Genomic DNA, 11,455 nt, shown 5'->3' on the forward strand with positions numbered 1-11,455 from the left:
ACAGAGGCTCGAATTTCACATCGGAGGTTATGAGGGAGGTAAACAGACTGTTGTCCATACACCAAAAGCTAACCATTTCATACCACCTGATGGCGGACGGTTTAGTAGAGAGGTTTAATGGAACGTTAAAGACAATGATAAGGAGGATGTGTCAGGAAAGACCAAAAGACTGGGATAGGTATCTGCTAGCACTCCTGTTCGCTTACCGAGAAGTTCCACAAGCTAGCATAGGGTTTTCCCCATTTGAGATGTCATACGGCAGAGCACTTTGAGGACCAATAACCATTCTTAAAGAACTGTGGTCTAGAGAGGAATTCTGCAATGAGGAAAAGACCACATAGACATATGTACTAGAACTCAGAAACCGATTGAAGGCAACCTGCAAATTGGCCCACGAGAAGTTGGCGCAAGCGAAACAGGGCCCGTATTCACAAAACGTTCTTACGCTAGTAAAGTTCGTAAGAACAAGAACAGTCCAATAGGGACAGCAAACAGATCATTAGCGAAGGCCGCCGACCAATCACAGAAAGTTCTTACGAACAAAAACGTTTGTGAATGCGGCTCCAGATACAGAAGAAATATTATGACCGCAAAGCAACGCTCCGAAAGTTGCTTGCGGTGTGGGTACTGCTGCGCCCACAGAGAATAATAAGATGCCTATGCAATGGAAGGGAGCTTTTACGCGGTTACCCAAAATAAAAAAGAGTTGGACTATGAGATCTCAACATCAACTTGTTGAAAAAGTATGAAGAAACAAAGGAGATAGAAAAGGGGAAGAACGAGGAGAGGACTAGGGTTTGCATGGTGATTGCCGAAGAGAAGGACCACGGGAAGGTGCACACTTATATCGATAAGAAGACCATGGGGGTAGAGAGTGTTAGGTTCAACCAATCCCTAGCGGCAACACAAGTAAACGAGTTGAGAGGGTTGATTCACAAGTTCGAGGAAGTGTTTTCAGATCTCCCCGGGCGGACTTCATGAGTAGGGCGATGGAGTGGTGAAGTATCAAGAGTATAACGCGGACGGAGCAAGTGTACACATGTAAAGTTGTTGGAACAATGAACTCGCCAACGTTGTGAACAGTGCATGTGGTGAAATGTGCGTGACAATGTGGTGATGTGTTGTGAGCCACGACGACGCAAGGAAAATCACTCAAGTCACAGCGGGAGAGTCAAATTCGCCACCAAAAAGACCGACAGAAGGCAGTCTTTTTTTTTTTTTTTGAAAAAAAACTGAAAAGGGGACTCATGTCATGTGCAAGAGGCATGCGGCACGGAAAGAAAGAAGAGGACGATGAGCACGTATCGGTCCGAACGGCACGAGCCCTCGAGGCGCGTAACCCGAGCCGTGATCGAGGGAGAAGCATGCCCCCACTACGGCGTGCTTCATAACCAGATCGTGGTTTTAGCACGTAAAACCCCATAATTTCTGTCCCCGGGACGTCTCGTCGGCACTCGAAGAAGGAACGAGGCGGGAGCAGCGGCGAAACCCGGAGTTAGGCCTAACCTGTGGAACCTCGTTGCCACGTCACCGTCGGCGTTGGAGACACCGGCATCAGAGACGGACGAGTTGACTGGCCAACACCAAGGTAGCAACATTTACGGAGTCGGCGAGAACACCGGCTATGGTGAGGATCCGACACGCTTCGGACTTGGAAGATACGTGCAGCAACAAGAGACAGTAAGAATGGTCCTTTCTTCTGGCGTCTCAGCCAGAGTCTAGGGTTGCCAGACTGTCGTGTAAGAAACGTCTAAGGACTAATGGCGCATGCACACTTGCGACTAGACGACGTCCCGCGACCGATTGCGACTGGCGACCAGAAAGCTACTCAAGACGAACGATGTTCATACTGACAAATGCGACCGACGAGTCGCTAAACTGAAATGTCTCGCGTTATGCCGTTCACGTCTGCTTGCAATGTCATCGCCGCGTAAAATAAGCGTCAGCGTATACGGACGTCCTGTTCCTTCGCATCTGATTGGTTCAGCTGTTCTGCGACTGTGGTCGCGCGACTGAAAAATCCAGCAGCGAGCGACTGGCCCGAAACGGTCGCCTTTCGAGAAAAGCGATCGAGCATATGAGACTGCTTGCGACCAAGTAGCAGAGCAATCCTCCATAGCGGAGCAATCCAGGCAGCCACACAGTTGAGCAGCAAGTAACCGCTTGCTTGTTCTGCGCAGATACGTCAGTAACTACCTACTTCGTAATAGATACTATACTTAGGCTACTGGATTGCTCCGTCTATTGCCAATAGAATGTCTGAAAAACCACCTTCAAATGTGAAGGAGGTAGCCAAGGCGCTCGCAGATTTGTCAGATCAGCTCGATAAGCAACACGCTGGAATAAAAAACGAGATAATTACAGTCATAGAAACGGAGGTCGATTACGTGAGGAAGGGCATGGATTTCATTAATGAAAAGTTTCAAATGTTCAAGACAGAAATCGTAGAAGTAAGGAAAGAGCTAGTTGAAGTCAAAGCCAGGAATAGGGAAATTGCGAATGAAAACACCCGCCTTTCAAAAGACCTGAAAGAAGTTAAGAAATAACTGGTCGACTTGCAGCAGCACAGTCGTAAAAACAATTTGGAGGTCAAAGGCATTCCTGTGGCTCCAGGTGAAAACCTTGCCTCAACCATGAAAACTAATGCTGTCTGCGTCGAATCTGAAATCCAGGATTCAGACATAGAAGTAATTCACCGTGTTCCTACAAAACATAAGGCAAAGCAAAATATTGTAGTTAGGTTTGTGTCCCGTAAGGTCAGAGACAGGGTTCTGGAAGCAGCTAAAAAGCACAGAATAAACACATCTGCTCTCGGCTTTAAGGATAACTCTTTAATTTTTATTAATGAACACTTGTGTCCAGCTAACAAGGTACTGTTGGGCAAAGCGCTGAGTGCAAAGAGAGACAACTCGAAATTCACCTGGGTGTCTGATGGGAAGATTCTCATGCGCAAAACAGAAAATTCGCGTGTGCTGCATGTGACGTGCGCAGAGGATCTTACTCAGGTACAGTAAGCGTGACACAAGACAAACAAAAACAGAAATAAAATGAGTACTCTTGCTGATATCGAAGAAACATGGCAAGGGTATTATTTCTTATCGTTAATTAATTGCAACATCCGTAGTATTGCCAGAAATTTAGACGTACTTTTAACTTACATATCTCAACACTCCTTTTTTCATCATCGCGATAACAGAAACATGTCTCAGAAGAGACGAAAAAGTAACGATACCGGGATACACTATGCTATCGCAACCCAGAGAAAGTACAGCCCGTGGTGGTGGCGTCGCGCTTTTTATACGGGACAGGCTCGGGTTTCAATGTCTAGTTCATAGTTCGTACAGCAACCAAAGTGCCGATACCCTTTTTGTGAAGCTTGAATGTGGCGTTGTTGTAGGCGTAGTTTATCGTCCTCCTAGCTCATGTATTAATGATTTTATCTCTGTTATGGAAACTGTTATTGACCCTCTTATAACTATCCGCAATCCAATTATCATTTGTGGTGACATGAACATCGACTTATCTAGAGATTATTGCTACGAGTATGTATTCTTTCTACAGTATTTCAACCTTAAAAATGTGATTTCATCCCCTACTCGAGTTTGCAACAAGTCTTCAACTCTCATCGATCACATTTTGTGCAATAGTGATATCGATGTACGGGCAGGTGTTTATGACACCACAATTGCTGATCATTGTCCAACATTTTTGTTTCTGCCTCAAGATTGTTTTCATCATTTGCGCCAAAAGCATTCCAAATACTCGACAAAGATAAACTATACGCTTGTACGCAGCATCCTAGACACTACCAATTTCGATAATCTATACATCGACAACGTACACACGGAAAGTCAAAACATTATTGACTGCATTACCCACGCGATAGAAGAATCGCGGTACGATTCACGACACAACTATGACTACGCCATATGTCCGTGGATGAATGAGAGCATACTTGCACTATTAAAAAAGAAAGACTACTATTATAATAAACTAAAACATAATAAAACTAACAACTACTACAAAAGCCAGTTTAGTATTTTCGGAACAAATCAGTTATGCTAATTCGAAAATCGAAGAAGGCCTATTATACTAACTTAATTAAACGACAAAATGGCGATGGAAGGCAAATATGGAAAAGAGATGTAGTAGGATTAGAGGATAAGCTATATGTTACTCCCGAAAATGTGTCCCCACAGATTGCTAATAAATTTAATTATTATTTCTCAAAAATTGGTGAGGATATATATAGACAGTCTGTTCTTGCAGTTCCCACAACCATTGTCCAGAGAAGCGTGAGCAGTGATTTTTATTTTCGTGAAGTAACACTTGAGGACATAAAATGTATCATTGGCAAATTGTCGGTTAATAAAGCATCCGGACTTGACGGTATTCAGGTTAGGATCCTGAAAAACGATATTGATATCCTATGCATACCCCTTTGTCACGTGTTCAACCATGCGATAAGAAGTAATTCTTACCCAAATATATTGAAAGTTGCAAAGGTTATCCCTGTGTACAAAACTGGCGATCCGAACCATCCGAGTAGTTATAGACGAATTTCAATTCTTAGTGTAGTTTACACAGTATTTGAAAAACTCATTGTACTACAGTTAAATGCATTTCTAGTAAGCAATAACAGTATATGCCCACCGCAGCATGGCTTTGTTGCGGGTAGATCTACATCAACCACAGTTTTAACACTTTCGCAGTTCATTAACTCTGCTCTGAACAAGCATAAAATTGCTGTGTCATTTTTCTTGATATAAGAAAGGCGTTCGATACACTCTGTCACTCCATACTGTTACAAAAACAGGAAACTTATGGTATTGTTGGAAACGCGCTTCAATTCATCAACAGCTATTTTAAAGCACGAAGGCAACAAGTAGTAATTAATAAACATCACTCCGCTCTCACTGATGTCATATGTGGTGTACCACAAGGCTCGGTTTTAGGCCCTATTGTGTTTTCATTATACATTAATGATTTACCGCATGCACTTAAGTTGACACAAGTCTTAATGTATGCTGACGACGGCGCCTTAGTTTACAGAGGTGACTCGCTCTCATCATTGCATGACATTATATCTGGCGAACTACTAAAGGTAGACCAATGGTTTTCAGAAAATAGACTAGCCCTAAAAACTGATAAAACCAAATGTATCATATTTCACTCCAATATGAAAATACTAGATTACAGTACCTTTAATTTGACTCTAGCGAACCGAACTCTGGATCGTGTTAATACGCTTAAATATTTAGGAGTTGCTTTAGACTGTCACTTGCATTGGAGAGAAGAAATTAACCTTGTCTGTAGGAAACTCGCTTTCAGCTATTACACCCTGGCCCGTGCCCGGCAATATTTTCCTCGTGCTTTGCTTCGTTGCATATATTTTTCTTTATTTCATACCCACCTGGGTTATTGTTGTGAAATATGGGGCCTAACATATAACACTTACTTAACACCTATACTGCAGTTGCAAAAGCGCGCCCTAAGAATAATAACATTTTCTTCTGTTCATCACCCTAGTAGCATTCTGTTTATTGACATTCGTATCCTTTCTTTTGCGGCTTTAAGAAATTATAAAATCACTTGTTTAGTTCATAAAATACTAAACACCAACTTCCCCTTACCCAACACCATATTTAACTTCCCACGTGCAAACACCAGACAAGCAACTAACTTTAACCTAAACCTTCCTTATTGCAGCAATGTCTACGGTGAACGATTATTGGAGTTTTTTGGCGCTATAATATGGAACACTGTGCCTGTGGAAGTAAAGGTAACCAGAAACTTTCATATTGCATGTAAACGCTTCTTCTTGTCTAGACAAGAGCAATAACATCTCCTTTACATTACATACTTGTGCATGTATGCGATGTTATTATTCACTGAGAAAATATGTACGTGGTTGACCTATATGCTATTTCTGTATTGGACCAGGTACTAGCCACATAGGCTATTGGTCCAACTATTTTTGTACGCATTCTTTGCATTGTATAAGTAAAGCTCATTTTGATTGATTGAAAAAAAAAACTTGGTCGCGCGATCTCGCCTAGTCGCAAGTGTGAATGGGCCCTAGCGCAAGCGGAACTAAGGGCACGTCAATTTATTATTAATTAGGTTGTATAAGTGTTAGTTTTGCTGCCTTGTATTTTATTTTGAGTGAGTTTGGGGTTGAGTGTAATTAAAGTATGTTTGTTGTGCTGCCCTGCGTCTCCCAACTCCATCTCCCGTAACATCCGCACGCCCCCGAGATCGGTGACACGACAATCGCTCAATCTGTAACTCCTATTACGCTGAAGTTTTATTAGCCATTTCCAATAGTGACGTTCAAAAGGCAGATACAAGGGACCTAAGGCCGCACATTTGCAGCCGACCACTTCGATGCGACAAGAAGAAAAAGTGGCGACAGACGCTGAGCGCGTTGGACTGTTGCAAGAAGAAACGCGGCTGAAGGCGGCGGCACCACAGGCAGCAAAAGACGCCATATGGTAGCCATTTCATGCTTACATCTACTCTCGACTACGGGAGAGCCAGCATTTTTTTAATCTACACTTCGTGCAAGCTCATGCAGGCGTGTAGTGTCGGGCAGAGGCTTTGACGTCGTGTGCTGCACATGGCTCACTGAGCTGTAGCCAATCAGAGTAGACTGTGCGTTGTCTTTGCATAAGCAGACTAAAAGCGCCTGACTTCGCACTTACTGGCTGCGTATATGCCCTTCCCAGAAACTAAAAGCATGTGTACGAGTTTCCTTGAAATCAAGGTTTTGACGGAAGCCCGTCTGGTCGGGAGGCATCATGAAGAAGGGTAAAAGGAAGGACATCGACCAATAAAAAATACAAGAAAAGACGTTTCGGCTCCCCTGACGGGAGCCTTGTTCACAATGAAATTAAGGACGTGTGATACAATGTTTATATGGTTTTAAAATATGACGTAAGCAGTGCGTGTAAATGTGTGTGTGTGTGTGGGGGGGGGGGGGGGGGGGGGGGCGTCATTCCGGTTGAGGGATCTGTCATTTGGATTAGGAGGGATTCCAAGGGGTGTCTTGAAGTCAAATTTCTTTCTGTTTCTAATATATTGGCGTTATCCCAATCAATCCTGTGGCCCAAGTCACCTGCATGTTCTGCCAAGGCGTTTGATGCGATCTTTGACATGCTGCTTCAACCGCTGTTCGAAATTGCCTGTCTCGCCGATATATACGCAGTCGCAGTCTTCACGTGGAATCCCGTAGACGATGCCAGAAAACTTTGTCTTCGGAAGCTTGTCCTTCACGTTTACCAGCCGATGGCGTAATTTTTGGGATGGCACGTGAGCTACCTGGACGTCATAGCCACGTAGATCGTGGGCAAAGCCCTCGCTCACACCGTCATTCTCGCCGACTGCTGCAGAGACCTCATCTTAGGGATGGATTTTCTGCGAGATCACGGCGCCGTCATAAACATTCCGGACCGCATGGTGACGTTCTCTGCAAGCCCCTCTGCCGACACCATTCATGATGGGCAATATGAGCGTCTGCGAATCGCCGACGATGTGACCATCCAACCGCGTTCCTGCCGCCTTGTATCTGTCTCGTGCCAGAAGCCCTACCATGGGGATGTGATCGCGGAGAAAATCGTTGCAATATTGCTAACCCAAGGCATTTCGATTGCTAGAGGCCTACTCGACATGACTCATGGGCATGCGGAAGTCCTTCTCACGAACTTCAGTGACGAACGCCGTCACATCCAGAAGGGCACCGCAATTGCCTACTGCGATGAAGTCACCCAAATAAAAGACTGTTTGGCTGTACAACGTCAAGAATCGACCGTTCCGGCCTCAACACTTTCGACGTCAGCTCCACCCTGTCGCCTACTGAGAGACAGCGCCTCTTGGAGCTGATACACCAGTTCGAAGATTGCTTTTCGACTACGTCAAAGGTGAAACAAACACCACTGACCAAGCACCGTATAATCACGGATGATACCACGAGGCCGATTCGACAAAACCCCTACGGTGTAGCTCCAAAGGAACGTGAAGAGATTCAAAAGCAAGTGACCAAGATGCTCGAGGATGACGTGATACAGCCTTCGAACAGCCCCTGGGCGTCACCCGTGGTCTTGGTCAAAAAGAAAGACGGCAGCTTGCGCTTCTGCATCGATTACCGCAAATTAAACAACGATTACCGCAAATTAAACGAAGTCACGAAGAAAGACGTCTACCCGCTGCCACGCATAGACCATTCGCTGGACAGGCTGCGGCATGCACGTTATTTTTCATCAATGGACCTGCGAAGCGCGTATTGGCAGATAGAGGTTGATGAGAGAAATCCTGAGAAAACGGCCTTGGTGACCCCCGACGGTCTTTACGAATTTAAGGTATTTCCGTTCGGTCTGTGCTCAGCGCCAGCCACTTTTCAGCGTTTAATGGACACCGTACTATCAGGCCTGAAGTGGCAAACTTGCTTGGTCTATTTAGACGACGTCATAGTGTTCTCAGCTACATTCGAGGAGCACCTAAGCCGGTTACCCACTGTTCTTCAAGCCATACGCTCAGCTGGCCTGACGTTAAAGCCCGAGAAATGTCATTTTGGTTTCAGTGAACTGTGCTTCCTCGGCCACGTCGTCAGTTACGAGGGTGTACGACCTGACCCAGATAAAATAGATGCTGTGGCAAAGTTCCCCACACCGCCCGACAAGAAGGCAGTGAGGCGCTTCTGGGAGAACACTGTCCCGACTCCGACGCAAGTACTATTGGCCAAAGCTACCCGCTGCTGTGAAACATCATGTACAGACATGTTCCGACTGCCAAAGACGCAAATCACCTCCCGGCAAGCCTGCAGGTCTCTTATATCCAGTCGAGGTACCAGGACAGCCTTTCACCCAAGTTGGAATGGATTTCTTGGGCCCATTTCCAACGTCTATAGCCGGCAACAAATGGATCATTGTCGCAACCGATTACCTGACGCGCTACGCAGAGACTAAAGCTACGCAGCGGGGCAAGGCAGCCGAAGCGGCTCATTTTTTTCATCGAAAACGTCGTCCTTCGGCACGGTGCCCCAAAAGTAGTCATCACAGACAGGGGAACTGCCTTCACTGCAGAACTTCTTGACTCGGTTCTCACACTAAGTGGTAGAAGCCACCGGAAAACAACCGCATATAATCCCCAGACCAACGGACTAACCGAGCGGCTTAATAAGACCCTTGCAGACATGCTATGCATGTACGTCGACGTGGAACACAAGAACTGGGATCAGATTTTCCCTTGTGTGACTTTTGCGTACAATACCGCTCGACAAGAAACTACTCGAATGACACTTGGTCCACGGTCACGAAGCCACGACGACGTTCGATGCCATGCTGCCTCACGAGTGTAACGACATACCTACCGACGTTGTCGAATTTACTCAGCGCGCCGAAGAAGCCAGACAGCTTGCCCGCGTACGCATCTGCTATCAGCAAGGCCAAGATGCAAAACGGTACGATCTTCGACACAGGTCCGTTCTCTACACTCCCGGCGATAAAGTATGAGTTTGGGTACCCATACGCCGTCGTGGACTTTCTGAAAAAAAATGTCGCAGTTTCGCGAAGAATCAATTGCGATAGCAAATTGGTAGAGCGCTATTCGGAGAAGGGATAGTAGAGTAGTTTTATCGGCCGCATAAACTTGGACACATTCGCTTTCTAACTGAATTGAAGCGTGGTGTCGTCGCGCACAAGCAAACATGAATAGATCACACTGAATGATCGCAGACAACGACTGTCAAAGCGCTGGCAGCAAGCGCAGCCGCTGCAGCGGGCGAAGAATCGTGCGGTCTATCGCTTCAACGGAAACTGAGCGGCGAATGCACAGCGCATACAAAGGTCAGAGCCGTGTGGAGATAAGAGACGGTGCGGGCGACGGCCACCACAGCCAGTGCAAGCGTATTTGTTGGCAGAGTAGAAGCTGCCCCCCCCCCCCACTCCCTCCCGCGCTGCCTCCCCGCTTTTTTTTTTTTTTGTTTCTTTCGCGTGGGAGATTTCGTTGCCAGTTCCCCTTGCGCTGGGTTGCAAGATAAGCATTTGGTGCCGTAGCACAGCGTCGCCCCGCCTACCTCCCCCCCCCCCCATACCCCCACGGCCTTTCGCGCGACAATCGCGTTTGATTTCCACCGTGCGTTGGCTCTCCGTGATAGCGCGTGTCCCCCGCGCGCTTTCACTCGCGCATACGGCGCGCGGCAACGATTTTATCGCCCTTGAAATCTATACGGAACCTCACGGCGACGGCGACGCCGACGGCAGAAATCCGGTTGAAGTGTCCATATAATTGCTATCGCAATAAAACTGCTAAGACGGTACTTTGGGCCGTACAGAGTGATTCGACGCCTGAGCGACGTGACCTACGAGGTCGTTCCTGACAGTGACAGTAGCTCCAGTCGCCGCACGAACTTAACCGAAGTGGTGCATGTCGTGCGGATGAAGCCGTATCTGTCGAACTAAGTTTCGTTTGTTCTTTTCTGTTGTTTTTGTGGTTTTGTTTTGCGTGTCTTTACTCTGTGCCATTTGTACACCGCCCTCATATGCGCATCGGGACGATGCTTCCTTCGGAGGGACGCAAATGCCGCGCCTGTACTCCGATGAAGAGGAGGACTATACGAGCAGGCATGTGCGTTTCTATCAAGGTGCGGCGAAGAAGTCGCAGTAGCGCGCTGTATTAAAAAGGCGACTGCTGCTATCTCTCTTGATCAGGGCTGTGCGACCTCTGTTTTTGACGTTGCGACAATATAATACAGCGCGAAATCTGAAACAGCTTGCACGATTCATGAGTAAGATAATTTTGTCTTGGAAGATTGGCTCAACTTCCTCTGTGACCGACTGCGACACACGGTCACGCCAGCACTTCGCTGCCGCTCCTTGAACCTTCACTATCGTCGCCATATGAGCGCCGACAGTCCCAGACAAAATGGAGCCACGCGTTTGCAACGCCAGTCTGTTCGTTGTCTGCTACCTACACTTATCGAAACTGCGGTATAGAAAGTGTAATTGTCGTGCTACCCTATAGCTATAAAAAATGGCTTCCTGTAGGTGGGCGGAGCTACACTTTTTCTACACCAGTTAAAAATATGGCGACTTCCTACACGTGTACGTGTAGCTCAACTGGTAGCTCAATTGGTAAGAGCATCGCACGCATAATGCGAACACTTGGGATCGTTCCCCACCTGCGGCAAGTTGTTTTTATTGCGATAGCAATTATATGGACACTTCAACCGGATTGCTGCCGTCGTCGTCGCCGTCGCCGTGAGGTTCCGTATAGATTCCAAGGGCGATAAAATCGTCGCCGCGCACCGTATGCGCGAGCGAAAGCGCGCGGGGGACGCGCGCTATCACGGAGGGCGAACCCCCCCCGCCCCCGCCCCAGCGCGCTATCACGGAGAGCGAACGCTCGGCGGGAAGCAAACGTGACCGTCGCGCAAACGACCGTGGGGGTATGGGAGGGA

The sequence above is a fragment of the Dermacentor silvarum genome, chromosome 1 (assembly GCF_013339745.2).
Source record: "Dermacentor silvarum isolate Dsil-2018 chromosome 1, BIME_Dsil_1.4, whole genome shotgun sequence".
Lineage (NCBI taxonomy): Eukaryota > Metazoa > Arthropoda > Arachnida > Ixodida > Ixodidae > Dermacentor > Dermacentor silvarum.